Consider the following 6,371-nt stretch of genomic DNA (forward strand, 5'->3'; position numbering starts at 1 on the left):
ATTTGTAAATGGGTGTATGCATGGGTAGATCGTTGCAGGTATCATTCAACTTATAAATAAATGGTAAGGTTTTGCTTAGACTGATGCTTAAATAAGTGGATTGTTTTTTACGTTTCACCAATACACTAATAATTTAACACGTTCCAACTCTTGATATTTGGTATACAACACTGACACGTGGTCCCGTACCTTGGGACTCGATTCTAGGTATGTCGCTCATCCATTTCCTGTTTAGCGACTACGTTAAATTGTGGACATTTATGGTTAATGGTAGGAAATAAACCACATAACCATATGTTAAAATGTGCTGTTAACTATGTAATAGTACAAATTTCTTCGTAAGGTAGTACACTTGCATTAAAGGATTTATTTAATAATGGCCTACGGGAAATTTACATTACACAAAGGGGGGGGGGGGGGGTAATGATTTAATATGTAACATATTGTGTTTTTGTGTTGATGTGTAAATAGTCGTCAATTGAAGATACTGCATTTTCTTCCTCCCAAAATGTCCAAATGTTTGCTCTCCCATCTTCTAATACCATATCCTTGTAATAAGTTGTTTTGATAAATTTACTTTTTTTTGTAAATTAAAAAGATTCCATGACCGGACTGGAAATAATTTTTCGAGATTAATGTTCCATTCGTATGTTTAGACAAATAACTTTAGTGCAAAAAATAAGATCATTCCCTCTCTCCGTTTTCCAAGGATAATTTTTCTAATTGTGAAAAAATATAAAAACAATTAAAAGCGGTGCAACGCTTTTCACTCAAATAGGGCTAAGAATAGCACAAATATACGATTTTCAATTTATCTTATATTATATCTCTTAATTATCTTTTGCATATCTGTCTATTTTAAGTGTCCAAGCTATAAGATAACAAAACTGTATGTTTTAGGCCGCTGTTGGACCTCACTGGAGTGCCTTAAACAGTCATTTGTACGCCAACTCTATTCTCTGAGGTGTGCCCTCTTCTGTTTTGTAGCCTGTTTACATATTTGTTTGGGCAGAATTTCGGTAACCACACTCTCCCACACCGCGATTACTTCTGTTCATAAACATTTCAATTGTAACTATGAATTATTTTATGTTGAGCCCATCGTCACCTGCAAGATAAGCTCATTTTGTAGCGGGAGCGCTCCTTGTTATGTTTAATAGCTATGTTTCAGATCTATGACCATAATTGCTAATCTTACAAAAAGGTAAACACAATGTTGATGGAATATGCGAAAAGTCGAACGACAATTTACTTTATAGTGTCAAGTTACGTATTGTTAATCCTTAGGCTAGCTAAATATATTTTTAATACATTGCACACATAAAAGTTTGATTAAATTTAAGAATAACGAAGCACAATTTGTGAGAAACACTTCAAAATGTATTTTTTCTATACAAAACAGTCAGCGTAATTAAATACAATAGTGCAAATAAACATACATGTATTATCAAAATATATAAAATATATATTCGTCGTAGTAGTTTGCGATACAATAAACTTAAAAGCTTTGGAAACAATGTATATCTTTCAACAAAACTAGCAGCTCTGACATGACATTAAAATTTTCTCTTCAACGTTTGGAAAAAATATGTGTGAATTAATTGAAACTTAGACAAATGCTTTCTTTAATAACATATAATCAGAAAAATGAAAGACAAAACACATATAAAATAAAATAATCAGACACGGGTTCCCCCACACTACACTGACTTGCCAATCTTATGACTCTTATGGGCTATATGTGCCACCAATTGAAAACTCAAAACCTTTTACTGAGTAAAGGGCAAAAACTTTACAAATTCTGATAAATCTGCAAGAAAACCTCAAGGTGCATACATGGTCTTCAATACTCTTGTATACTTTCAGGCCTACAGGTTAAATTCTTTTTAAGCTAAGCATGAACAAGATGAAAATTGCAAATTTAAATAAGTCAAGGGCAATAACTTTCACAAAACAAAATAATTCACAAGCAAACCCTAAGGTGTATAAGAAGACATGCTAACAAACATTCTTGTAAACTTCAAGGCCCACACGTCAACTACTTTTTGAGTATTTGTGACACAAGATGGTAATTGCAAATTTTCAGTATGTCAAGGGCAATAACTTTCACAAAACAAAATAAAACTACAACCGAAACCTCAGATGTAATTTTACATCCTGAGCACATTCCAGTAAAGTGTCATGGCTCTTAGTCAAAAAACGATTTTAGCTATGTGCGAAACAAGTTAAACAAGAGCGATCAGTAATCACATGTGTCGCCTCATGATGGCCAATTTCATGTTGGGACAAATTTTGTGACAGACGGACAAACAGGCGGACAGTGCACAACTAGACTTGGTACTGATCATTCCTGTAAAGTTTGGATAAAATTGCACCAGTAGTTTATGAGGAGTAGTCTGGACAAGCTTTTGCGTATCTGGCAACACACAGAAAAAAATACCTTTTTATCAAAGGGCCATAACTCACCAAAAATCATTCAACTGGAAAACCCGTGCAATATGCGCAAGGACTTGAGCTACAGATCAATCCTGTAAAGTTTCATTGAAATTGCATTAGTGGTATAAGAGAAGTTGTCCGGACAAACTTTAAAATTAAAAATTATTAAAGGGCCATAACTCAAACAAAAATCATTGAACCGGAAAATGCTGACAATATGCACAACTAGACTTGGTACTGATCATTCCTGTAAAGTTTGGATGAAATTACACCAGTAGTTTATGAGAAGTAGTCCGTACAAGCTTTTGTGTATCTGGCAACACACAGAGAAAGAAACCTTTTTATCAAAGGGCCATAACTCGGCCAAAAATCATTCAACCGGAAAATCCGTGCAATATGCGCAAGGACTTGAGCTACAGAACAATCCTGTAAAGTTTCATTGAAATTGCATAAGCGGTATAAGAGAAGTTGTCCGGACAAACTTTAAAATTAAAAATTATTAAAGGGCCATAACTCTGACAAAAATCATTGAACCGGAAAATGATGACAATATGCACAACTAGACTTGAAACTGATCATTCCTGTAAAGTTTGGATGAAATAGCACCAGTAGTTAATGAGGAGTTGTCCGGACAAGTTTTGTGACGGACGGACGGACAGACAGACAGACAGACAGACGACGGAGAAGTAGATGAGACACAAAAATTACAATTGTTTTTATGTAAAGAGCAATAACTTCGAAAAAAGCAGAATAAATCCATAATCGAAACTCAAGGTGCACAACTTCACATGCTGAGCAACCTGCAAAGTTTCATGTTTTTAGGTCAAATACTTTTTTGAGTTACGTGCGACACAAGTTGAAAATTGTAAATTTTACTAAGTCAAGGGCAAAATCTCTATAAATATTATTATATCCACATCAAAATACTTAGGTGCACAACTACACATGCTAATTAACATTCCTGTAATGTTCATGGCCATGGTCCTGGGTCAAATAATTTTTCAGCTACGTGCGGCACTAGTTTGAATTTTTAAACTTTTACTAAGTCAAGGGCAATAACTCTACAAATATTTAATAAATCCACTTGAAAATATCTATTTGCACAACCTCACATGCTGAGCAACCTTACTTTTTGACCTACGTACAATATAAAATGAGAAAGGACGGACGGAAGGACGGACGGACAAGGGTAAATCAAAGTTAAACTGTTATATGAATCTTAATTTATATTGGAATGATATTATCATAAAATTAATGTATGATAATTGTATTTAAAATCATGTTAAAATATCATGTTAGAATAACTGATATCATGCTTGATACTGAATGTATATAGCAAACACTAAATAAAAGCGAGGTGTATGTTACAAAAAAACCGCTGCAAAAGTGAAAAGGTAAAATACTACGGATGAAGTTGTTTGCAACATGTGCATTTATAATGAAATGAAATAACCCAGTAGCACATTGCGGCATTTTTCCAGAATAACATGGACAAAAACAAACATAACTTTTGCTAATTAAAGTGTCAAGATATGGTTATATAGAAAAAGAAACCTTATCACTATTAAGCTATTTTAACATATATGGTTTAACATTCGATAAAAATACTTACAAGTTCGAATTGTGAAAACATTTTTTTTAATTTCTAATTTTTCCCGCCTCATGTACAATTACATGTACTGGACATTAAAACATAAATAGTTGAAGTAAAATTCGTTTTTTTTTCATACAAATAATACAAATAAACGTTTGAACTTTTCAAAATAAACTACATATGAATTTAACTGTAGTTATTATGTCACATAACCACTGATTTAAATCCACACCTTAAGAAAATCATACATGAATTACATTCATTCGAAGACAAAATAAATATTCCTCGGTTTGTGTTCCATGTACTATTTCTTATAATTGTTTTTCTTTCCGACTCTTTTATTTTGCGCACACTCACACATACACACAGACGCATGCACACACGCGCGCGCACACACACACACACACACACACACACACACACACAAATAATCATTAATTCAATACAAAAGGACATCATATCTGAAATCTTAGTATCTCGCCATAACAATGGACATTAAAAAGGTATGCACAATAAATGTCTCAAATCAAGTTTTCAATGATTGAATGTTGATTAACCTTCTCAAAATCTGTTCAACTGACAATGAACAATTCTGTTATTCCGCGAGTTTTCCCAATAGCCATCCAACTGCTGCACCAACAGCAGCTCCAGCGGGACCGGCAACAGTTCCTACTGCAGCCCCAGTGGCAGCACCTCCCAGTGATTTAGCGCTTGACTAAAAAACAACAACAAATTCGTTATAAGAAAAAAATGTAATATGATTATTCTATAAATTTTCAAACAGTCATTTTAAATAATGTACATTACTTTTGCATTACATTTCAAATCTTTTTATATTCAGACTCTATCAAACAGAATCCGTAAACAGAAAAATATAGTTTATATTGTCTCCTTAATTTCTTTTTAGCATGAATAGCTCGTGGATAAACTTCAAATTGACGTTAATAAACAATTTCAATGTAAACTGGAAAAGGCATCGCTTCATTCTTTTTTTCCCGCTATTTTTTATCCGTATTGTTTTAAACTTTACATTATATATATAATCAAATCCATGTTAGTTTTTTAGTCTTTGTTTTTTTACTTATGGAGAATACAAGAACAAAGTCAGAGACATTTGAAAGCTTATAGAATCTTAAATTCTCGAAGAGGTTTTTTTTTACTTTTTTTACAATCTATTTAACTACAGAACCTTAACAGAGTCAACATGACCCTCTGCCCGTTTCATCTGCGACCTGTCAAGTTTGTATCTCGTGCAAGTAATAGAAAGAGCACCGAAACACAATGTTATCTGATTTGTACGAGGGGGCGTAGCCCCCGAGTATTAATCAGATTACCGAGTGTTTTGGTGTTCTTTCTCTTTTGTATCATAGTCAAACATAAAAACACGTTCCCTGTTGTCACAATATGAAACCCCGGCAAAAATGAACCAATGAACGAACATCTGAATATGATATTTCTGTCGCTTTCCCTTTCTCTGCCGTCACAATATGTAAACCCCAGCAAAAATGAGCCAATCAATGGGCATGCTCTGGAGTGCGGGTAACTAATACCCGCACTCCAGTTAACGCACTGTGCATGTATATGTATACGATTTAACCCTGACACATTTTCAACAGAAAGGTCTCCAAACTATGATACAATTATTGATTGTATCATTTTACCATAACATTTTGACCCGTGACTCACATTGGGTATTGAAAATACCAGTTTACATTGTGACTAACATTAAATTTTACTAAAAATAAATTATTACCTGACTTGAAGGCGCCTGACTTGAAGGCGCGGGAGTCTGAAAATGATAAAAAAAAAACTTACATATATATTTAACAACTGAGTTTATAATAATTATGTTGATTACATTTGATAATTATGTCATTGCTTTGAATGACGATCAACTAAAAACTTGCAAAACAGTTAATTGTCGCGAGACAGTTAATTGTCAGAAATTAAATCTTATCATGAAATTTCTTTGTTTTTTGTAAGTAACTAAAACTCAAAAAAAAGAAGGACGAAAGTCAGTAAATTTTCTTTTGTCCAATTGTGGTGTCAAATTAAAATTTGTTTGAAAACGTATAATATTTATTGAGATATTTGTGTTAAAGCGGGCTTAAAGTTATGGGTTTGACATAGGATCAAGTATGCATACAGACAAAGTTTTAAAGTGCATTGTTGTAGATATAAAGTATTGAAATAAACAGAACAGCACATTTTGTAGTTAAAAAAGGCTTCTATCAACAGCGTATTACATCATTTATATTTACATAATATTATGCAGTATGAAAATATAACGCAGTTGGATGTATCTGAAATCTCCGTTAGAAGTTTCCCAGACTCGAGGTGT

General features: G+C 33.2%; 1 long non-coding RNA gene across 1 annotated transcript; it reads right to left on the reverse strand.

Annotated features, from left to right (window-relative positions):
• Positions 1 to 3,082: 3,082 nt before the first annotated feature.
• Positions 3,083 to 5,871, reverse strand: LOC132736775 (uncharacterized). Its single transcript, XR_009626625.1, has 2 exons — positions 5,784 to 5,871; positions 3,083 to 4,745 (listed from the first exon to the last, which is right to left on the reverse strand). It is a non-coding gene; the product is annotated as an uncharacterized LOC132736775 (long non-coding RNA).
• Between the last annotated feature and the right edge of the window lie 500 nt (positions 5,872 to 6,371).

The sequence above is a fragment of the Ruditapes philippinarum genome, unplaced genomic scaffold, assembly GCF_026571515.1.
Source record: "Ruditapes philippinarum isolate M1 unplaced genomic scaffold, ASM2657151v2 ctg2295_1_1_1_1, whole genome shotgun sequence".
NCBI classification, from domain to species: Eukaryota; Metazoa; Mollusca; class Bivalvia; order Venerida; family Veneridae; genus Ruditapes; species Ruditapes philippinarum.